This window comes from Crassostrea angulata, chromosome 2 (genome assembly GCF_025612915.1).
Source record: "Crassostrea angulata isolate pt1a10 chromosome 2, ASM2561291v2, whole genome shotgun sequence".
Taxonomy (NCBI): domain Eukaryota; kingdom Metazoa; phylum Mollusca; class Bivalvia; order Ostreida; family Ostreidae; genus Magallana; species Magallana angulata.
In genome coordinates this window covers 15073365-15098682 of record NC_069112.1, presented here as the reverse complement: position 1 = coordinate 15098682, position 25318 = coordinate 15073365, and the positions used below count along the sequence as shown (strand labels likewise).

Here is a 25318-nt window from a genome sequence, read left to right as displayed (position 1 = left end):
TTGATAAAAAGTTAAAAAGATAAAAAAATAAAACAACTGCCTTTAAGGCAGACGCTACAAAACGATGACGGGTTTATTGAAAATAAAGTTCATTCTATGTTTTCTTATCTCTTATGTAAACTGTATTGCATTACAAAATGAAATCGAGCCTAAAAACATGATTCACTCATAAGACAAAAACCTTAGCCCAAAGTGATTATACATAACATTCTGTAAAAGGGATTTAAGATTAAACGCAATTATGTCTAAGGGAAATTCCAAACCATCAATAGAAATATGCATAAAACAGTAAAAAAAAAATGGCAACCTTTGTTTGTATACATTGTAGTTAAAAAAATACCCCTCTAGTAATATGCATTTCAAACAAAAGGTATATAGCATCTGCACAATACAAAACAGTGACACCATTTTATATCTTTGGTACGCGCTGAATATAACATTCAAAATGCACCGGCTGTTGTTTATCAAGTCAATTTTAATCAGTCTAAAACAAAGAAAGAGAAAAAAAGAAGTAGTAATACGTTTACTTGTTGATAATTTTATCACATTCCTGTGTTTTACTTTAATATAACACATGTCGCAACAAATTACTTTATTGGAGCTTTTAAATCTCTTGTATTTTAAAGGAATTTATAATGTATTCCAATTTCAGTTACCCTTATTCTTAGTCATGTGGTCATCAACGTGTAAATCTGTTAGACGACCAATTTTTCGGAAATTAGTTGGATTTGTGTCTAGGTTAGCAACCCAAAAGGAAGGCTAGGAAGACTCATATGCGCAATAAATTGTCTAAATAGTAACTTGATGAATACAATAGGTAGCATACTACTGGCATTTCCGATGCAAGGTTGAGATACAGCAACTTTGACAATTAATAAATGTAAGTTGCAAAATAAAAGTGTAGAATTGTACAAAACAATGTCTAATATAATTATTTATCATATTTTTGTATTATCCTCTAATCCGCAGACAGAGACAAAAGTAAATATTAGATATGTTACGTAGAATAAATATTAATTGCAATTCTATAACAAATAGACTCTGACTTGCTTTATTTGGTTTGACTAGCAATTACTCTTGATGTAATGAATGTTTTCCAGACCACAAACAAACTTATTGTCAGTACCTACAACAGATTTTGTAATATTTCACTGTTTTATCGTCAACTTTTAAAATAGAAACAAGGAAGTCTATAAATAATGTCAAACGTTACAAAGTCGTGCAAGTGTAACGCTTTTAAAAGCCATGCACGTTATCTATGTAAGCGCAACTGTATTTATCTGATATTAAGAGTCGACATGTATAAATCTGATGCAGTTTAAACAAATATAAAGCCTGCAAAGAGGTATGTTTAATAGGTTTGTTCTAGCATTATGAAATATGTTTTATATTAATATATGCGCAAACATATGTATTTATAAGTTTATAGGATTTTATTTTTCAAATTTTTAACATATTTGGTGTGTTAGCAACCATTCTGTTGATCTTCAAAAACGAATTAAAACTAAGTCATGATTTTAATTTTTGGGGGTGTTCCTCAAAAGGTAAGATAAAATCCGCACAAGTCTCAGCAATTTGCCTCATATGATATTTTCTGCAAAACACGACTCTTTTTTCTACTGGGTTAAAACAAAATTATAAGTTAACATCTACTGTTAATAATCTTTTCAAAATGAGGTATTTCTATCTAATGTGATTTTATATGGTACGTGTTCTCAAATGCATGGTCACCCTCATTTATGTTTATTCTACTTTCATTCCATTGACAGATGGGAACTAAAATATTATGATTTTGCTGATAAAGTATGTAATTAATGTACTGATAAAATTATTTATATACATATAAATTGCACGACTCAATACACCCAAAGAATTCATCATTAACTAGCGATCTTGGTGTTAGAGGTTTAAAAACAGGTGACATACCAATTTAACAGTGGAGTGGAGTTTCTTTCTTTTGCAATATAAAACACAGTGTTTAAAAAGAATAATCAAACTGCATATACTCTGTAAGCAACATCATAGGAACATTAAAGTTTTTTACCTTCTTGTGCATTGAAATTTATATCTGATCTGTTGAACTATAAACAGCAGATTTAAACTATAAAGAGCAAATGTCCTGTCTTAAAGAAAGAGGAATTGCTGTTTTGTGATAGCTTGAAAGACACAAATAGCATATTGTGTTGTGCCCAAGAAAAGTCTTCTCAGATGACAGATTCTAAGTGCTGTGAATAGCGATGAAAATTTTAATGATGTTAGATAGCATGTTACGATTATTTCTTCAGAAAGAATGGGCTATATCAAATTCTCGATTAAATGCTAAGCTAGGACAAGCCTTGTAGAAATGTACAACTATAGACACGAACGCAGTGTAATGATTTTGTAACGGGGGGCACATCACTGATTTTGTTTGGAGGCGCGAGCGATAATGAGATCATAGTGTTTTACTTTAAATAATATATTGGACAATTTATGACCGATTCTAGACTAACTAGCTCCATACAAAAATAAACAATAGTTTCGTGTTCTAGATCTTTTATTAAAAAGTGTTTCTCTGTTTCAATGTTACTCCTGATGTAATGAAGGTTATCCAGACCATAAACAAATTTCGTGTCAGTACCTACCACAAACTTGAAAAAATTTCACTGTTTCATCGTCCAATTTTATAAATTAAAACAAGAAGGTTTAAAGACAATGTAAGGCTTTTAAAAAGTCGTCTCAGTTCTACAGGTAAGCGCAATTGGATTTATCTGGTCTTAAGAATCGACATGTATAGTTCTGATGAATTTTTAAAGGTATAAAGCCTGCAATAAGGTGTGTGTAATTCTTTTTTGCTATCATTATAAAAAATATACTAAGTCATTATATAAATATTTTGGAGTGTTCCCAAAAGGTAAGATAAAATCCGCACAAGTCTCAGCAGTTTGCCTCATATGATATTTTCTGCAAAACACGACTCTTTTTTCTACTGGGTTTAACAAAATTATAAGTTAACATCTACTGTTAATAATCTTTTCAAAATGAGGTATTTCTATCTAATGTGATTTTATATGGAACGTGTTCTCAAATGCATGGTCACCCTCATTTATGTGTATTCTACTTTCATTCCATTGACAGATGGGAACTAAAATATTATGATTTTGCTGATAAAGTATGTGATTAATGTACTGATAAAATTATTTATATACATATACATTGCACGACTCAATACACTTAAAGAATTCATCATTTGTATTAAACTAGCGACCTTGGTGTTAGAGGTTTAAAAACAGGTGACATACCAATTTAACAGTGGAGTGGAGTTTCTTTCTTTTGCAATATAAAACACAGTGTTTAAAAAGAATAATCAAACTGCATATACTCTGTAAGCAACATCATAGGAACATGAAGTGTTTTACCTTCTTGTGCATTGAAATTTATATCTTATCTGTTGAACTATAAACAGCAGATTTTAACTATAAAGAGCGAATGTCCTGTCTTAAAGAAAGAGGAATTGCTGTTTTGTGATAGCTTGAAAGACACAAATAGCATATTGTGTTGTGCCCAAGAAAAGTCTTCTCAGATGACAGATGCTAAGTGCTGTGAATAGCGATGAAAATTTTAATGATGTTAGATAGCATGTTACGATTATTTCTTCAGAAAGAATGGGCTATATCAAATTCTCGATTAAATGCTAAGCTAGGACAAGCCTTGTAGAAATGTACAACTATAGACACGAACGCAGTGTAATGATTTTGTAACGGGGGGCACATCACTGATTTTGTTTGGAGGCGCGAGCGATAATGAGATCATAGTGTTTTACTTTAAATAATATATTGGACAATTTATGACCGATTCTAGACTAACTAGCTCCATACAAAAATAAACAATAGTTTCGTGTTCTAGATCTTTTATTAAAAAGTGTTTCTCTGTTTCAATGTTACTCCTGATGTAATGAAGGTTATCCAGACCATAAACAAATTTCGTGTCAGTACCTACCACAAACTTGAAAAAATTTCACTGTTTCATCGTCCAATTTTATAAATTAAAACAAGAAGGTTTAAAGACAATGTAAGGCTTTTAAAAAGTCGTCTCAGTTCTACAGGTAAGCGCAATTGGATTTATCTGGTCTTAAGAATCGACATGTATAGTTCTGATGAATTTTTAAAGGTATAAAGCCTGCAATAAGGTGTGTGTAATTCTTTTTTGCTATCATTATAAAAAATATACTAAGTCATTATATAAATATTTTGGAGTGTTCCCAAAAGGTAAGATAAAATCCGCACAAGTCTCAGCAGTTTGCCTCATATGATATTTTCTGCAAAACACGACTCTTTTTTCTACTGGGTTTAACAAAATTATAAGTTAACATCTACTGTTAATAATCTTTTCAAAATGAGGTATTTCTATCTAATGTGATTTTATATGGAACGTGTTCTCAAATGCATGGTCACCCTCATTTATGTGTATTCTACTTTCATTCCATTGACAGATGGGAACTAAAATATTATGATTTTGCTGATAAAGTATGTGATTAATGTACTGATAAAATTATTTATATACATATACATTGCACGACTCAATACACTTAAAGAATTCATCATTTGTATTAAACTAGCGACCTTGGTGTTAGAGGTTTAAAAACAGGTGACATACCAATTTAACAGTGGAGTGGAGTTTCTTTCTTTTGCAATATAAAACACAGTGTTTAAAAAGAATAATCAAACTGCATATACTCTGTAAGCAACATCATAGGAACATGAAGTTTTTTACCTTCTTGAGCATTGAAATTTATATCTGATCTGTTGAACTATAAACAGCAGATTTAAACTATAAAGAGCAAATGTCCTGTCTTAAAGAAAGAGGAATTACTGTTTTGTGATAGCTTGAAAGACACAAATAGCATATTGTGTTGCCCAAGAAAAATCTTCTCAAATGACAGATTCTAAGTGCAGTGAATAGCGATGAAAATTATAATGACGTTAGGAAGCATGTTACGATTATTTCTTCAGAAAGAATGGGCTATATCAAATTCTCGATTAAATGCTAAGCTAGAACAAGCCTTGTGGAAATGCACAACTATAGACACGAATTTGTAACGGGGGGCACATCACTGATTTTGTTTGGAGGCGCGAGCGATAATGAGATCATAGTGTTTTACTTTAAATAATATATTGGACAATTTTAGCTGCAGGTCTGTAGCTCCCGGTCTGTAAAAAAAATTCGTTTGGACGACCTGGGAGCTACAGTGCTTCCCATACTAAAAATCTGCAATTTACGGCGCACAAAAAATTGCGCTATTTTTGGACTAATTAACCTTATTTTCACACAAATTCTGTGAAAACAATTAGTTCCATTAAATTCTTCAGACAATTTACTACTGATATTGTTATTTAACTTGCCTTAGACTTTCTTTGAAACATGCTAAACGACCTCGGAGATAAAGTATATTAATTCACGTCGAGATCGAGGGTCGCCATTTTTACATGTAAACAAACTGCACCAATCCACTTTACAGGGCTGGCGATCGTGTTTAAAAGAATATCAGAGGCAAGTAAAGTGACGATATCTGTAGTAAATTGTCCGTCTGATTTTTTTCAGACCGGGAGCTACAGACCTGCAGCTAGGACAATTTATGACCGATTCTAGACTAACTAGCTCCATACAAAAATAAACATTAGGTTCTAAATCTTTTATGAAAAAGTGTTTCTCTGTTTCAATATTACTCTTGATAGAATGAATTTTTTCCAGACCAGAAACAAACGTCGTGTCAGTACCTACCATAAACTTGAAAAAAAATTCACTGTTTCATCATCCAATTTTATAAATTGAAACAAGAAGGATTATAGACAATGTAAGACTTTTAAAAAGTCTTGTCAGTTATACAGGTAAGCGCAATTGGATTTATCTGGTCTTAAAAATCGACATGTATAGTTCTGATGAATTTTTAAAAGCCTGTGTGTGTGTGTGTGTATGTGGGGAGAGAGAGAGAGAGAGAGAGAGAGAGAGAGAGAGAGAGAGAGAGAGAGAGAGCTGGCAAAGTATGTATCTTCAATTTCACTCCTAATTTAATTATTTTTATATCAATTTTTTTACATACTCCCAAAACAATGGGGGGGGGGGGGGGGCAACTCCATGACCATTTAATTTTTTTTATGTATATTTTAAAAATCTAGTTGCTACGTGCCTGTGTTTAATTAGTTTGTTTAATCACTATGAAACATGTTTTAAAAAATATATGGGCGAAAAAATGTATTTGAAATGTATTTATAATTCTTTTGGGGGTTTTTTCATTATTTTTTTTTTGTATCTTTGGTGTGTTTGCAATCATTATGTTGTATTTTTCTGTACCAATATTAAGTAAATGGCATTAAGAATCGTATCAAAAGGTTAATGGTTAATCTGATATGTAATATGTTGGTCACCTCGCCTTCTCTCTTTTAACTGGAAGAAGATTACAAGGTTATCTTACAATCTCTACTTTCACTATATTATATCTGCTTTCTTCAAACTGAGTTAAACAGGATGTAATTAAAATGACAATGACGTACATAGGTTGATATTGTTATATGACGATACAGTATATAAAAGAGTAAAAAAGGTAATTTTAAAAAAAAAAACAACAACAAATAACATACAAATAATATACACTTAATTTTTTTGTACGTAAGACTTCTGGGGTATGTCAAAAGAGATAATATTGTAATTGGATAACAATTAAACGGTTTACAAACTGACAGTGTTAATGCATGGACATATGAGGCGTTAACTTTTTTATTGATGGTGAAAACGGAACTATCCCTTACATTCACCCCAATAAATACAGTGATCTGTGGATTCTTGTACTTCTTGTTTTTTTTTTAATTTTCAGAACAATGCCTGAAATACACATCGATGGTCGGTCTTCAAACTCCTCCTTGGAACTTGATGAGTTGGGAACCAGTTATGTTACAGGTTCCAGTTTACTGGTCCCGGCGGAATCATACAACTTGTCAACTGCAATCAGCACCCCTACAAATACTATGGATACCGGAAATTCATTCTGTGGAATTGTTTTTCTTATTATCTGTTTTTGCTTTGCTTTGGTCATTATGATTGCAATCGGAATTTGGCTCGTCAGAAAAAGAAAGATAATGAAAACTCAAGAAAACAATGAATCCAACGTGAGCCTTCATCTTCTACCAATTCCTTAAAAAAATGAACAAAACACGTAAATGATTACTACAACATATTGACACAATGTAATTAAAGAGGACATATGGTGAGACAAATTTCCGTGTTTGAAAAAAACTTTGTTTTGGATTCTCATTTTCTCCTTAGGCAGAATTTTCAAGAAACTATCTGGCAATGGTCTAATCCTATGGCAATTGCATTTTGTTTTAACTAATGCCGATTTGATTTTATATTAGAATGCATATTTTTAATTACATTTACTGTCGATTTGCAAATTGAAATGATGTTCAAAAGGTTAATCCCAATTTAATATTGTACTATACAAAGATATAATGTCTTTATGAAAACACTTCTATGTTTACATTCCATTTTATACATTTGTAAAATAAAACCCAATAGGGGCAGATTTAAAGATCAAGTCGATTCTTTTCATACACGTTTTTTGTATATTTCAAGTGTTCTGATCGAAAAAAAATGTTTGTGAAGAATATGAGAACAATTATCATTTAATTGTACGTTATATTTGACATAGTTCCATTTGTACGTAATAAACAATTCAATATATGAATGAGCACATATTATATACACATTATATATAACATACTGTGTTTTGCTTTATTAAAATATAACTAGACTTTGACCCGTGCGTACACGGGTTGACATTGCATATCGGACATTTGCGAAATAAGTACATCGACACACCTTATTATTGACATTTACATAACAAAGCTATAAGCCTACAATAATGTTATTCATTTCACTACACTTTCCTTAGTTTGAATAATCTAACTGTGTCTCGGGAAGGGCTCTCACCACAGTTAGAATGCCTTCCTTATACCAATAATGTAGCAGAAAATTGCAGAATCGCTCCGGAACGACTTTGGAAAAAGTTAATGAAGTTGCCTTGAAAATAACAGTCAAATTCATCACAACAAACCTTTTTGAGACTGCAAATACCTTTCAACTACAAATTTTAATCCATAAAATGGAAGAATTCAACACCTTTTCACCAACGTACACGTATTTTTTTTGTGAAACTGGGTCCGTAGGACATTATTCATTTTTACGATAAAACATATTCTATCTTCACTCTCCTAACAAATATAATGTGAATTTTTTTAAATGTAATCAAATATTTTTTGTCATCAAGAAGAAAAAAGTAAGTACTTACATGTAGTTGAAATGTATATTTGTTATTTTATACTTTCTCTCATAAGAAATCATTAATATTATATGAACAGAATATATAGCAAAAGTCCAATGAAAAATTACCCGTATTTGTTTTATCATTTCTAAGTTTATTCATGCAGATGTGATTTTGTGGAAACATAAACTAAAGATCCCGTTAGCGTGAATGTATTGCGCAAGCGCAAGATTGTAAAGTCCAAAAAATCCAGGTGATTTCCGGGATTTTTTTAGTAAGTTTTGCTGATTATTAATTAGCGAAGCTTAACTGAGAAAAAATAAAAACAAATTGGTAATCTTCAAGTACCAATGATGTATGAAATATATAAAACAAAAGACAGTATTCTTCCAATTTCTCGGTATTAAAGACCAAAAATCCGAGTCTATTATTTTAATATAGTAGAATAGATATGTTTTACGGTGCTACCGTTCTGGCGAGCGCAGCAAGAATTACACATACCTTGCATCATTGTCAACTTATAGTTTTATTTACGTATCAACGAACGTCAAAGAATTTTTGAGAGAGTATTGCTCTACAATAAGTATGCCAAAGGTACTAATTTTAATGGTTATGACATACAGCGCAACCCCCTTTTCAGAGAGAGAGAGAGAGAGAGAGAGAGAGAGAGAGAGAGAGAGAGAGAGAGAGAGAGAGAGAGAGAGAGAGAGAGAGAGAGAGACCGGTAGCTGTTTGTAGGGTGTGTAATTTACCACTTTTAAATTTAATGGTCTGACTATATGCAATATCTACATAATTTTGTTAACTGTTTTTTTTTTTAAATTTTATTCCTTTTTATTTATTTCAAAATGTCCTATTGTTTATTTCCTCCCTACTCATGAATGCACAATGAGCTTAAAAATGGAACGATATTACAGTAAAGTATGGCTCTTGCTAATACCGAGCGCAGCGAGAGGCGGGCGAAGCCCGTCTCGCGAAGCGAGGATTAATGGTAACACGTATATATAAGAAAATCAGTGAAAAATGAAAGTTGAATCAGGGGTACTAAGGCCAAAAAAAATTTCTTCCAGCCCTGGGCGCCGCCATATTGGCAGCCATTTTGTTTTTAAAAAGTTAGTTCGATCATTGATTGACTGGTACTTATCGATGTTTATTGCCCCTGAACTCGATTAAATAAGTTCCAGTGTTTTAATAGAAATTAATTTGAATTAAAATAAATTAAAAAGGAAACCAGATAAGTTTCAGTAGTGCTTCAATCAAGAAACACGACTTGCTCTATGTATCTCTTAAGTTATCAAATTATCAGATGGAAAATAAAAACATTAACGTCAAGGAACTGATCTTTTAGATACTGAACAAAGTATGCAATTTTATTACATCGGCATTTATATGAATTAAATTGATGAACAATGAAAGAAGAAATAAAAAACAATCGGAATCACGTAACTCTCTTCGGCTATTTCCGAAGACAAAACTTGAACGTTTTACGTCTGAAATATGACGTCATAATGAAGACTGAGCACGCGACGTGTAGTTTAACTTTGACGAATGGTATGAGTAGGCAACCATGCAGGCGGATCCTACTGTGTGCGTTTTAAATAGATTTTATCATACAAAAATCAAACTGCACTGTGTTAAATCTGCGCTCGGTCCAACGGTCACACCGTTTACATATTATATATACATAAAATCTCTATATTAAAAAAAATTAAAAATAAATCATACGTCAATGAGGCGGGTATCGCAGTCTATACTGAAATAGCTAGTACATGCATTACAGATGTTTGATCCACCTCTAAATTTATCGCAAGAAATGTAGCGCGAGTGTACTGTGACGTCATCCATGACTTTGTTCGTCTTTGTTTACGTTTCTCGACTCAATACAGAGGTATGGAAGCATGTAACAAATCTTTTGAGTCTCGCCAGAGCATATGCGGTACTCAAAACGTGTCTTCAAACTTTAAGTCACTGTAAATTACGAGTAAAAAGTCGGCCATTTTTGGCATAGCACCACGGGTGAAAACATTAGAGAGCATTATGGGACGTAGACAAAAAATTTTGTTTGATGAACTGTAGGTTTAGCTCGTTCTTTTTCCCGCGCACACCGGTTCTTAGAGCTCGCTTCGATCGCCAGCGCTGCACGCCGGCGAGCTGCGCTCGCTATTAGATGTTTTAACACAGATATCTTGTTGCTAGAAGTAATGAACAGTTCTTGAAGCACGTCTTTATCCCGTTGTTAATAGCGATCGCAGCGAGGCGGCGCGAAGCGCCGCTCGCGTAGCGAGCTCCATAGACAACGTGTACGAACGGAGGAAATTCGAGTTGAAATCTGCACATTGTTCAAAGAAAATTTTGTGGACCCGCGTGAAAACGTTCTACTATTCCAGTGATCCTTTGCGGTGCATAGCAACATGGCGGAACAGGAAGCGTTTCTAAGGAAAATTTTTACCTGTAAATCGCATACATCATTTTCATTTACCAAAAAACAGTCCTTCAAAAACACCAATGTATGAAACCAATATGCTTACCTAAAAAAAACATGTACCTATCTGAACTTTTGCTGACATATGACGTCATTTCCTTCCCCGAATTTGTCCGACAAATTTACGAAAACTGTCGAGCGCAAAAGAAAGTTAAGTATGACGTCACAGTGATCTCGCGTTGTTTTAATTTCCCGCGATACATTTAGAGGTGGATCAGGCATCTGTATTGGATGTAACGTGTAGGAAGTACTCAGTATCAGTGTTAACGGTGACTCTTTGGCTGATGAGTTTTGTTTTGATTATTTTTTTGCTTAGTAAATACACATGCAAGTTCCATGCTAAATTTACTGTCATATTGATCCAATCATATATGCATACGTTAGGTAGGTGACAAAAATTATTAAAAAAGAAAAGTCCAATCATTATTAGATCTACGTGCAGCCACGTCATTTTGTAATGAATGAATAAAAGGAAAACAATTGAACTGTTAAAATATCTACATGCATTTGTTATAGTTGCATATGTGGTCAAACCTTTCAAAAATATTGGATATCATTCACTAAAAAAGAGTGAGAGCACATGTCTACAACGCATATAGAGCGTACAAAAAAAAAAAAATTGATGACACAAAGGAAAATAATTAAAACACAGGTAACAACAAGGAACAAAATGAGAAATAACACAGACATACAATCTATTGATTACTGATTTTAATGATCATTATTAAAAGGTAAAGTAATGATAAAAAATAATTGTATTTACATAAAATAAACAACCAAACGGCTTTTTGTTTATCAAAATATTTATGTAAGTCTGTTTAACATTGTAATATGTTTTACGGTGCGACCGTTGGGGCGAGCACAGCATGTGATCAAACAATGAATTATAATAAATTAATAAAATAAAGTTAACAACGTGAAATTTGAATGCCAAAAAATAAAACATACCTATTTTTCAGTAAATTTTCATTATTCATAGTTTATAAGATTTGTTATAATTTATTTATTTATCTGTAGAACAATAGTTTAATCTCAGATACAATGTTGTTAAATAATAAAGATTTTAATATATAAATATTCATTGCACTGCATCTCCTCTTTTAAAGTGATTGTGATTATGATTGATTGATTGATTTCCCCCTTTTTTTTTGCAGTAGACATTTTTTCTTAAACTTACATATGAAACTTGACTCATCATAGAGCTCCCCCCATGCTAAATTTTTTTTCATTTTTGTCAATTTATACATAGAAAATCGACTTACCATGGATTTGCCCCTCCACTTAAAAAAAAATAATTAATGTTTAATTTCATTTTTAATTTACGCTTAAAAATATTTGCTTATCATGTTAGAAGAACATGGTGTTGCCCCCCCCCCCCCCCCCCCCCCCCGCATGTAGGCTAATAAATGGAAGTGAAAATAAAGAAACCATTGAACTGCTAAAGAGCTGAAGGATTAGAATTTTCATGATTTATTTTTCTTTTTGCTTGCAAAGATTTTTTGGACTAGGCTGCCATCCACCCACCCACCCCCTTTAAAAAAAGGCGCTGCTACGTATAACGTTACGTTTCAGGAAATTACCGTAATTATAGTGAATAAAATATTTGTGAGCATTCATCCAAATTAGTGCAATTTACAACTGTTTCCTGTATCTGAAGAAATGTCCTTATTCGTCAGCTGTTCTTTATCTTAGCCTTTGCAAGATTTTAAGAGGATTTTGGTCATTTCAGCAGATTTACAATAACTTCAATTAGAGTAATTTCCCCTTATCAGTGCTTATTGTGACGTCAAAGCTGACGTTGGTTAAGTGTCGTCTTACTCTTTAAAACTCCCCTGAGAAATAAAAGTATGCGAAGTATACTGTTTTATTTACTTAAAAAGCATGATGTTCTTAAAATTACACATCTTATAAGCTTTTCAAAGGTTTTACTTTGATTCTCGGGAGAACGTGATGTTGGAACGTGAGGTTGGAAACCATTGGTACTATGAATTGTGGGTCAAAATTTACTGACTCCGAAAAAATATATCGGATCAATGTGTAAACGTTTGTGACGTCACACGATTATTTTTGATTGAAAGTGTACTGAGGTGAACTTTAGAGGTAACATTGACTGTATGTCGCTTACATTGTTATTGTTTTTACTGTCTAAATTTGTCTTGCTGATTCTCGTGAGAGTGTGAAGTGATAAAAATTGCCATGATTACAGGGAACTACTGGGACGATTAAAACGATGCATTACTGGTCCGATTTCCTGACGCCAAAAAAATCCGTTGAATGAATGTGCAATTAGTCCGAATTTTCTATTCACACACGCCTTGCCGGTAGCAGCGCCGGCGAGCTGCGCTCGCTATTAATGCTCAGTGGTAGTTTGTTAAGTGTAAAAGCCTATGAATGGACCATTTGAATAAAAGTTTGATAACTTCGGGTTCCTTGCGGTGGTAAAAGTTTTCGAGACAAAGCCAAAGTTTTTTGGATAGGGTTGCATTTAACAATGATGACAGATGTGTGGTTCCTTCTGCGCTCGCTCCAACGGTCACACCGTAAAACATATTATGATAATAGTCATTTATGAAAGTATCATTTACCAATTTACCAATCAACTTTGCTAATAGCGAGCGCAGCGCGCCGGCGCGAAGCGCGCTCTACCGGCAAGGCGTGTGTGAATAGAAAATTCGGACTATTTGCACATTCATTCAACGGATTTTTTTGGCGTCAGTAAATCGGACCAGTATTGCCTTGTTTTAATCGTCTTAGTAGTTCCCTGTAATTATGGTTTCCCATTTCACACTCTCACGAGAACAAGATAAAAGACTACGTACATGCATTGAAACAACGCCAATTTCCGGAGTTATCGTCCTTTCGAGTGACGTCACAATGGATTTCTTACACATTGATCCGACAGAATTTTTCGGAGTCAGTAAATTTCGACCCACAATGCAATTCCTCAATGTCGGCCGATCTCACTAGACTGGATACCATCTCGCGAGAATCAAAGTAAAACTTTTGAGAAACAGATAAATTGTGTAATTTCCAGAACATCATGCTTTTTAAGTAAACCAAACAGTATTTTTCGCGTAGTTTTTTTCTAGTGTGTTTTCAAAGAGACAGACTACACTTGACTGACGTGAACTTTGACGTCACAATAAGGGGAAACTACTCTAAGTAGTTATTGTAAATCTGCTGAAATATAAATACCAAAGTCTTCTCAAAATCTTGTAGAGCTAACGAATCGGGACATTTCTTTAGAGATAGGAAACAGCTGTAACTTGCTCTCATTGGGATGAATGCTCACAATTATTTTATTCACTATATGTACGGTAATTTCCAGGAACGTTTTTTAAATGGGGCCTGGCAACATCATTCAATAAATTTTCATAAGCAAAAAGAAAAATAAAATTCTCAAAATCAGGAAAATTCTAATCGGGGTGGGGAATGGGGAGTGCGTGGTATGCCTTTAGCTCTTTAGTTGCTCAAAAGTGTCTTTATTTTCACTACTATTTACGATAATACATGCTCCCGGGGGATCCATTTTCCTTATGTGATCAACAAATTTTTTTTATACGTAAATTTGATTTTTTTTATTGTTCAACAACATTTTATCTGAGATAAATTCTATATTGGCGTGCGACCAGTATATAAACAATCTGATTAAAATCAGATCTTTGATCCGTTCCGACAAATTCTGATGTCTCTACACTTTGGTTAGCGACTATCAGAATTTCGGAGCGTTTAATTTTAATCAGATTGGTATATAAATAAAAAAAAAAATCTTATGAATTATGAATAATGAAAATGTATTGGAAAATAGGTATATTTATTTTATTTTGCATTCAATTCATTTACTTTACGTCACTACTTTTATTTTTATTGATTTATCATAATTCATTTTGATCACCTAGCTGCTGCGCTCGCCCCAACGGTCGCACCGTAAAACATATTATTTCAGTTTGAGAAAGTAGGAATCATGACAAAATATTTCTGAGGTATGTTAAGGTTGACTTCACAGCGATGTGTAGAAAGTCACTTGTCTGTACTTTATATGATATGACGTCATAATCAACGTTGATGTCACGCTCCGCATATGGAGAAATCACGTACACTTTATTCATGAGCTAAATGCCACGTGACACTGTTCTCATTAATATTCATGTCTTCAAATTGCCTCCCTTAGGAATGAAAATTACATACCTTTTATGTTAGAAATTTGTGTGATTACGTCAAATCTTTAATTTTTTAGAATGAGAACATATGTTGGGGCAATGCATAGATTATCTGTGTATGTTTTTGTCACCACAATCAGTGATTCACGCTTCAAATTCCCTTTTGGTGCCTCTCTATCCAACCATTATAGATAATCTAAAATTAGGATTATACCGGCTAAAATGAGTAAATAAATAAATAAACAGCTAAAAATATCAGCTTGAAACAGAATAGAATCATAACCTGAAAAATCTCATTCAATTTACAACGAAAATTCTTAAATAGATATATGCAATATGCCTAATGATTCAATATAAAGCCGTTAAATGCCTATAGTCTGTCCCAAGATATTTTTGCCGCATATTTTCTTAAATTATTCAATATTTATAAATACCTCTTGGTTCAGACGATGTTCATTCAATAGTATGAAAAAATCCCAAGATTTCCCCTTTGAAACGCCCCCTCTAGCTTGTCGGGTATCAGAACACGGCTAAAAATAAAAAGTCTACGAGGTTTTTCCATTGCCAAGGAGATAAAGACGCCCGGATGATAACGTTGAAAAATTGCGCGAGGTGTCCCGAGTATTTCCGAATGGAGAAAAGATGTCAACATTCCCCATTATAAATCTCCGTAGGAAATCTGTTTTCGTTCCTGTGAATTTTTACGAGGGCAAAATGATAATGTGTGAATGAAGTTATCTTGGGAATTTTCCCTTTCATCGATTTTAATTGCACTTCAGTCACAGGTATGTGTATTTTTATTAAAAACCGTTCAAATATGCAGCATAAATATCTTGGGACAGACTATAGTTGCAAGTCCGACAGCGTACTGAGAAAGTCTTGAAAAATGCTAACTTGAAAGTAAAAAGGAACCGACAATAATTTTAAATTTTGAGTCAAGATTTCTGACATAAATAGTTTGCAATGTAAACTTTGTAAATATATGAGGAACTACTTTACCTATGTATGGCTAGTATTTTAAAAATAATTCCAAAATCCCTTCATGACGTCTTTCATCACTAAAACACACTTTATTCCTACAACGCCCCGCTTCGATTTTTCAGATTCAAAAGGAACCGCCATCTCAATATCTAATGTAAACAAAACAAGCACATTCCGATCCCGGATGTATTAAATGAGAGAACCAAATGAGGAGAAAATATTTCCGCAATACTTATTTTTTAAAATTTGTGATTTTTCTCATTCCTTTTTATTTATTCTATTGTACTAAGTAAAAATCGCCATTGTGATAACAATATGGCCGCTATGCAAATTAGTAAAATGTACACCATTTCTCCATATGGCATTCATTTGATAATTCTTAGGGAATGTATCTTAACGTTAATAGTGATTTTTATTGAACATTGTAGTATATGTAATTAAGATCGGGTTCGGCATTCCGATCAGCTGATTGATTATTCCTCAGTTGTGAACAGAACCTGGAATAGTAAAGACGTCCTCCGGTCGGCTAGGCTATTCAAAACACAACTCAGGTGGGTAGTAACTTTAAGTTACCCCTCACCACTTGTCACGTTTAATACTAACGAATAAATAAATCCAATTACTAACATCACTTCACAACATTGGCGTCGCCGGTAGGATTATGCGATCGGTGAAGTGTAATTTGTGTATTTGGATTTCGCGCCAAATATTTTTTCTTTGTGAATTCGTAAGGTGTTATCAATTAAAATATTTGTTTTGATTTATGTCATTTGGGGTTTTCTTTCATTTCGTATCTTCTTCTTACAAATTACATATTTTGTTGTCGGATTTTCTGATAACAAATTTAAAAACAAAATTCACTCGAGATTTTTCTGTCGGATTTTCTGATAGAGAAGTCAACAATACGTCTATTTCTTCTGTCTTTATTGGTGTTCATTAATCAATTAAGATGGCGAGTAGTTCAAACCCTGTAGACATAAACAATGTCAATTTGGCAGAATTAAAATCAATTCCAAACATTGGAGAAAAAAGGGCTGGGGCTATTGTTAAGTTGAGAGATGAGAGGGGCTCTTTGTCATTAGAAGACCTAAAAACAATGTCAACAGTTCCAAACACAATCTGGGATCCCCTTGTGAGTGAGGGTGTGATTGTTTTCAGAGAGAGAGTGAAACAACAAGAAAAAACACACTTGAATGTTGAAGATCTGTCAAGTCAGGTATCTAAGTTACAAGCAGAAATTCTCAGACAAGCAAAAGACATAGAAAGAAGGGACATTCAAATTGCACAATCTGAAAAAGACATTACTGCTAGACAAAAACAATTAGATTCTTTAGAAAAGACTTTGACATTAGAACATGAAGAACGACTAAATAAATTACAACAAAAATTTCAAACAGAATTAGAAAACACAAAATCTCATTATGAAAAGACAATTAGTAAAACAATGACTGTTAAGGACGATGAACTTGCACTCATGAAGCAAAGACTAGTTGACCAAGACAGTAAGTGGATAAACAAAATGCAACAGTTAGAAAATAAGCTAAAACAACTCGAAGATGAAAAGATCAACAGGGAAGTCGACAAGCTGGCACCACATGGGGTATATTGGAAATCATCAACAAACCCAACTGGATTTGCAGATACGCTTCAGTCAAAGGGTCCTAGTCCACCAAAGATGTCAACATTTGACGGAAAAAATGACTGGAAACCTTTTTTCACACAGTTCAACCACATTTCATCCCGGTATAAATGGTCCGAAGAACAAAAGCTGGACAAATTGATTGAATGCCTCAGAGACAAAGCTTTGAAATATTTCAGCTCTAGACCAATTTCAGACCAGAAAAGTTTCAAAAAGCTGAGTGCAAAGCTTGATGAACGGTTTGGGAAAAAAGACCTTCCCCACATTATCAGACGACAACTGCAAGATGTCAAACAAGGTTCTGAGGAGACAGTTGAAGAGTTTGCAGACAAAGTTCTAGAGATGACCACTGATGGATACCCAGACACACCAGAAGACTGCCGCCAAACCGTGGCCATAGATGCGTTCTTGAGAGGTTGTTACAACAAACAAGCTGCCCTCATTGCCATGGACAAGAACCCACTTACACTAGATATGGCAACACAATACATGAAAACTGCAGTCACAAACCAAACATTAATACTAGGTGTGAGAAAGTCTGAGACAAGAAGGGTGAAGTTTGAGAGTTCTGAAAGTGAGAGTGAGGATGATGATGAAAACATAAGCAAAGTTAGGGCTGTTTACGATACAAAACAAGCATCAAATCAATTCACAGATCAGACAAGACTCTCCAAATTAGAATCAAGGGTCAAAAGAATTGAAGAAGATAATCGGGAAATGAAAAACAATATTCATGATATTCTTCAAATTCTTAGAACAAACAGGTCTAGATCAAACAGTAGAGAAAATACAAGAATGTTTAGATCTCCTTCTAGCAGTCCTAGAAAACAAGCTTGTTTTAAGTGTGACCAAGAAGGGCACTTTGCGAGAGAATGCCCTATCAGTAAAAGTAGTAGTTTACCATTTCAGTCTAAGAATAGGTCACCGTCACCTCAGACAAAACCTTTAAACTTCAATCGGTTGGAGATGTAGGCCATTCTTCAACCTACTCAGATACATCAGATAGGCCTCCTCCTAAAGTAAAATTTAAAACCATAGAAAAAGAACTTTACAGGAACAAAAACAAATTGAAAAACACTCTCTATGTTCCCTGTATTGTAAACAACAAAACAATCAATGCTGTTATAGATACTGCCGCCCAAGTAACTGTCATGAATTATGAACTTTTTGAGAGTTTAAAACCAAAGCCCCTACTTCAGAAAGATATCATACTAAAAGGAGCAGGAAAAAATAACATCATTAATGGCAAAATAGCAGAACAGGTCAAGTTAAGAATAGGGCCTACAGAACAAAGATGGGATGTTGTAGTGGGAGAAATAGCAGATTCTTTATTACTTGGTTTAGATTTTTTGAGAGCTCACAATTGCATCATCAATTTGGAAAACTTTACTCTGACAGTAGATGAAGCATTAATACATATTACCAAAATCAAAACAGAGGGTTCAAAGAATGATGTTGAGATATATAGAGTTTCATTGCAGAAAAGAACTGTTATACCACCACAATCAGTTAAATTTATACCCGTTCAGATTGACAAACCCTTCAAAGATTTGCTTTGTGTTGAGACAGACAAAAATATTTCAGATGGGTTATTACCACCAAATTCTGTAATTAGTGAGGGACAAACAAAAATTTCTTTTCGAAACCCTACAGATAGATTCATAACATTAAAAAAGGGGAAGAATGTAGGTTTTGGTATGAACATAGATGAGTTAATCTCTATGGAAGATGAAGAAGAATTTTCTCTCAATAAAATTGAGGTAGATACATCTGCTAAAAACCCATCCTCAGACAATTTAACATCTCAGTTACCTATGCACCTGCAAGATTTATATGAGAGATCAATTACAAATCTAAATAAGAATTTAAAGATCATCATGAAGTTTTCTTTTTGTTAAATAGATTCCAACATGTTTTTGCGAAAGACGATTTTGATTTAGGGCTATTTAATGGGGAGATAACACATAAAATTAACACTGACGAAGGAAGACCTATCAAACAAAAGCTTCGTAGAACACCAATGGGTTTTGAAAATGAAGAAAAGAGTTACATCGATCAAATGCTTGAAAAAGGCATTATTCAACCCTCAATTTCAGAATGGGCATCTCCCCCTGTATTAGTGAGAAAAAAAGATGGGAAAATGAGATTTTGTATTGATTACAGGGCCCTCAATAAAGTAACAACAAAAGATGCATTCCCCATTCCAAATATACAAGATTGTATAGATACACTAGGGGGAAATACCTTTTTCAGTTCACTGGATATGGCTTCTGGTTATTGGCAAGTTTTAGTCGATGAAAGAGATAGACACAAAACTGCATTTACCACCAAATATGGCTTATATGAACATGTTAGATTACCATTTGGACTATGCAATAGTCCAGCTACTTTCAGTAGAGTTATTCAAGAAGTTTTAAGAGGTCTAACATGGAAAGAGTGCTTAGCTTACTTAGATGATGTCATTATTCTAGGTAGGGACATGCTTTCTCATTCTAGGAATCTGTCTTCTGTCATTTCTAGATTTGAAAAGTTCAATTTGAAATTAAAAGCTCAGAAATGTGAACTTTATCAGACAGAGATAAAATTTCTGGGGAAGTTAGTCAGTCAAAATGGTATATCAGTCAATCCTGAAAGTATTGAAATAATTAAGAAGTGGCCAATACCAAAAGATACAAAACAATTAGAGTCTTTTCTTGGATTTGCAAACTACCATAGAAATCATGTAAAAGGTTATGCTGAAATTACACATACCCTGTATCAACTAGTGAAAACATCTAAAAAGTCAAAATTTACATGGTCAGATGAGAATCAGATTGCATTTGATATCATTAAACAATGCATCATTGAGGCATTGACATTAGCATATCCAAATTCAAAAGATACTTTTGTTTTAGATACAGATGCCTCAGATAATTCAGTTGGTGCTGAATTATGTCAAATTCAGAATGGTAAAGAACAAATTGTATGTTTTGCAAGTAAAGTGTTGACACCAGCCCAGAGAAAATATTGTACCACTAGAAAAGAACTCATAGCAATAATTACCTTTACAAGACAATTCAGACATTTTTTGTTAGGAAATACATTCATTTTAAGAACTGACCACAATAGTTTAATCTGGCTTTTGAACTTCAAAAACATTGAGGGTCAACTTGCACGCTGGATTGAGGAATTGTCTCAATATAACATTATTTTACAACATCGGCCTGGTAAAAATCATGGCAATGCTGATGCCCTGTCGAGAATTCCAGATGATTTGAACCTTGGTAATGACTATAAGCCTGGGGTAGAATTAAATCAATTACCTTGTGGTGGTTGTCATTTTTGTAAGCGAGCAAAACAACAATGGTCTACTTTTGAAAATGACATAGATTATGTTGTTCCCTTGACAATAAGATCAGTTGACAATTTGAATGCAATTCCTCTAGGTTTGTCAGATATGTTTATTCCAGAGGAGTTAGCTGAAGAACAAGATAAAGATTATGATCTTTACAAGATTAAGACATGGTTAGAGTCTGGGATAAAACCATCTCAGAAAGAGTTATCTCTTAGTAGTCCCAGTGTTAGATATTTGTGGTCATGTGAATCACAATTACAGGTAAAAAATGGTGTACTGTACTATTTATGGGAAGACCATATACATACAAGATATTTATTTGTTGTTCCAAAAAAGATGCAACCTGAAATTTTAAAACAATGTCATGACAACAGAACAGCAGGACATTTAGGTCAAACCAAAACTTATGAAAAATTAAAACAATGCGCAATTTGGTATGGCATGTCTCAAGATTCAAAACTTTATGTTCAGAATTGTAGTGTTTGTAACAAAAACAAAAAGCCAAACATCAAAGCTAAGGCAGCTTTAGGTCAGTATCATGCAGGGTATGCACTGCAGCGTGTACACATTGATATACTAGGGCCTTTACCTGTAACGAAAAATGATAACAAATATATCTTGATGATCATTGATCAATTTACCAAATGGTTAGAAATTGTCCCAATACCAAATCAAAATTCTGAAACAATAGCAAAAGCTGTGGTTGATAATTTTATATCTAAGTATGGTTGTCCCACAGAAATTCACTCAGATCAAGGAAAGAATGTAGATGGTGTACTTATGCAAAAACTGTGTCATCTGTTACAAATAGCGAAAACGCGAACAACACCCTACCACCCGCAATCTAATGGTCAAGTGGAAAGATATAATCGTTCAGTATTACAAGCAATCCGATGCTATCTTAAGAACAAATAACATGAATGGGGTCTTCATTTGCAACAGATTGCAGGTGCCATTAGAGCAACAGAAAACAGACAGACTGAATTCACACCAAATTTTATGTTCCTTGGAAGGGAGACAACCCAACCTATAGATTTAATTTTAGGTACATGTGACTTAAACAATCCAGAGAAAGAAGCTCCTGAGTATGTACAGGACCTAAGAACAAACTTAACAGAATGTCATCAAATTGCACGTGATAATATTGGCAAAGCTCAAAATAGACAAAAACGCTATTATGACACAAAATTGTATCAAAATACATATAATATTGGAGATGTTGTTCTTAGAATAGATTCAGCTACAAAAGTGGGTCAAAGTTCAAAACTAAGATCACCTTGGAAGGGTCCATACATTGTAACTGAAGTCAAATCACCTGTCTTATTTAAGATCATTGATAAGAGAAATAGAGAAACTGTTGTACATCATGACCGCATCAAACTTTGTCAAGATCTGGATTATCCCGGCTGGGTTAAAAGAATCAGAAATAAAATTTTTGATGAGAATGATAAAGAATCAAAGACTAGTGAGGAATCTCTAAATGCAGCTTTGGAGTCTGAAGATAAAGTTTCTGATATTATTAACCTTTTCAATGCTAGGGATGATGCGTCGGATATTCTGATGCATCATCAGAGTGCTAGTTCAGATTCCAATTCTGCAGATAGAACAAATCAGGATATAACAAGAGGAAAAAGAACAAGACAGAGACCCAAATACTTGGCGGATTTCATACAGGATTAAATTAATCTCTCTGCATGCATGTGAATAACATATTCCATGAATTATTTGTTTTTATCATAATTATATTAAAAAAAAAAAAAAACATGCTTAAATTTTATATTAACTAGTGTTAAGTTACAGTATATAATATTGTAAATAAAAATTACAATTCTTTTAGAAATGTCTGATTTAGAGGAGAGTCACTTTGAACCAGATTATGAAGAAGATTGTCTCCCAGACCATATAAAAGGTTCTACATTAGGTAAAAAGGGAAAAAAAGTGTCCTGTATGTAGTTCAAGGTTTACTCATGTAAGAAGACATGTCATTCAAGAACATATTCCTTGGTTTATGTATCCTAGAACATCTTGCTGGAAATGTGAACTAGGGTTTGGCCAAGAAAGGTTTCTAAGATTACATTTGGAAAAAGAACATTTTGATGATTCCACAGATTGCAGATATGATATTAACCTTCATGGTCAAAGATGGATTGAAGAGATATCTATTTTTTTGGCCAAGTTTGACATGGTCAAAACACTATCTTTCATCAACACTAATGAACGATTCATGTCCTGTCAAGGAGCAATCTGGCAAGAGGATGACCTTGAACAAATCTTATATTATTTGAACGAGACAAAACAACATTTCCCTTTAACAAATATGCCTTACCCAGCTCAAAATATCACAAGTATATTCCATTGGAAAATATTGAGCATTCTTTTAGACATGAATGAAATTCATACAGTTTATTTGAAAAATAACAATCTTCAGAAAAACAAGAAAATACTTATTGTGGGTTCTTCATTTATTTATTGGGCACATCAAAGATCAACAATGCTAAATTCCTCAGATCTTGGTCTAAAAAATGTTCAAATTACTTGGCATGGAATTAGAGGAATGAAATGGTGTTCCCTTGTCGAAACTGTTAATACTCTAACAGATAACAATAGTCCTGATATCATGGTTATTCACTTGGGATCCAATGATATTTCTTTTTGTAGCTCACTACCTCTTATCAAGAAAATGAAATCTGATATAAGTTTGTTTACTGAAAAATTTGGAAATACAATTTTGATTTTTTCGGAAGTTTTATCCAGGAGATTTTGGGGTAGAATTGATGGCTGGGAGGGAGAAAAGAAGAAATTTTATATTAATAAAGAAGTAGGATCATTCGTTGAAGAAAAGGGAGGGAGAGTAGTAGTACACAATAAAATTTATTGGAAAAATAAATCACTGTTTAGGGGAGATGGAATTCATTTGTCCGACAAGGGAAATGACATTTTATTAGAGGACTTTAAGGAATGTCTAGGAAGATTGTGTTGATTTTATAATTGTGTATAGTGATTTTTAGTTGTAAATAAATGTGTATAATATACAACATTTGATTTTAAGATTTTGGCATTAAGTCGGAAATTCTGATTTGTGCCATGCGGTGTGATTTTATTAAAATGGGGAGGAATGTAGTATATGTAATTAAGATCGGGTTCGGCATTCCGATCAGCTGATTGATTATTCCTCAGTTGTGAACAGAACCTGGAATAGTAAAGACGTCCTCCGGTCGGCTAGGCTATTCAAGACACAACTCAGGTGGGTAGTAACTTTAAGTTACCCCTCACCACTTGTCACGTTTAATACTAACGAATAAATAAATTCAATTACTAACATCACTTCACAACAACATCAATAAAACCACCTGTTTCTTTTACGTTGACCCTGTTGTTAATACTAGTGATACTTTATTCAGTATTCAAAAGTATCACTTAATCAATATTAAGTATCAAATAATCAGCAACTTTAAATATTTGTATGAGGTAAATGACTATTAGTATTCATAGACTAATGATTTGTAGACCCTCCCTGCTATATGTTAACTAATAAATGGAAATATTTCAATGCTTGTAATAACAGCTTGGCGTAGTTGATCAATGCAATCTAAGTATAATTTACATGATACAGGGAAATAAAAAAAAATATAGATGGAAACAAAAAGGAATACACTTACAGACGACACATGAAACAGAGGTATGCGTGAAAACACTCAATTGACAAAATTTATTCTGTATTTTGAAGCGACAGGTATAAAATTAATTCACGATTATCATATTTTGAGAAATACAAAACTCTTGGAATGTTTTCAAAAGCTTGCTGGATCGCGCTATAAGGTATTTAATTGGGTAATTTTCTGAAGCCCCCCCCCCCCCCCCCCCCAAAAAAAAAATAATAATAATAGGCCTTGTAAAAGAATACAGTATTTTACGTGAACACGCCTATAAACATCTTGCGATTGATTTTCAGTTGGTACTTCTTCGGTTTTTTAGCCGGGTTCATTGTGTTAGCAAAGGCCGTTACGGTGCACGATAGCGGATGTTGACTGAACAACCATTGAAATCGTTCTCCGACCAAAAATGTAGTTTATCTAACTTAAAAGATAACACAGAATAAATGGCATGCCAGTTGGTCAATTTAAGTTAACATCAGTCTGATAAAATAATTAAATACACATCACAGCGCACGACGGGTGTGACAGGGCAGCAGAATATGCTCTCTCCTCCATGCACCTGAGCCTACCTCTAATTAAAAAAAAAATCCGTGTTTTCTCTGCTCCTGTTAAGTATTTTTCTTATGGTGTTTTGATTTTTAACACTGTTTGTTATCACCACTTGTCATGATTAGTGCAATAGCATTGAAAAATAGATGTCTAATTAATTATTCAATAAAAAGCTCTTTTGTGTGAATCATGCGGGATATGAAGGTGGCAACATTGCGGAA

The 25318-nt window shown here is 33.5% G+C and overlaps 1 pseudogene; it reads left to right on the top strand.

Annotated features, from left to right (window-relative positions):
- The first annotated feature begins 22614 nt into the window (after positions 1-22614).
- LOC128170780 (uncharacterized) lies at positions 22615-23891 on the top strand (annotated as a pseudogene).
- Positions 23892-25318: the final 1427 nt, after the last annotated feature.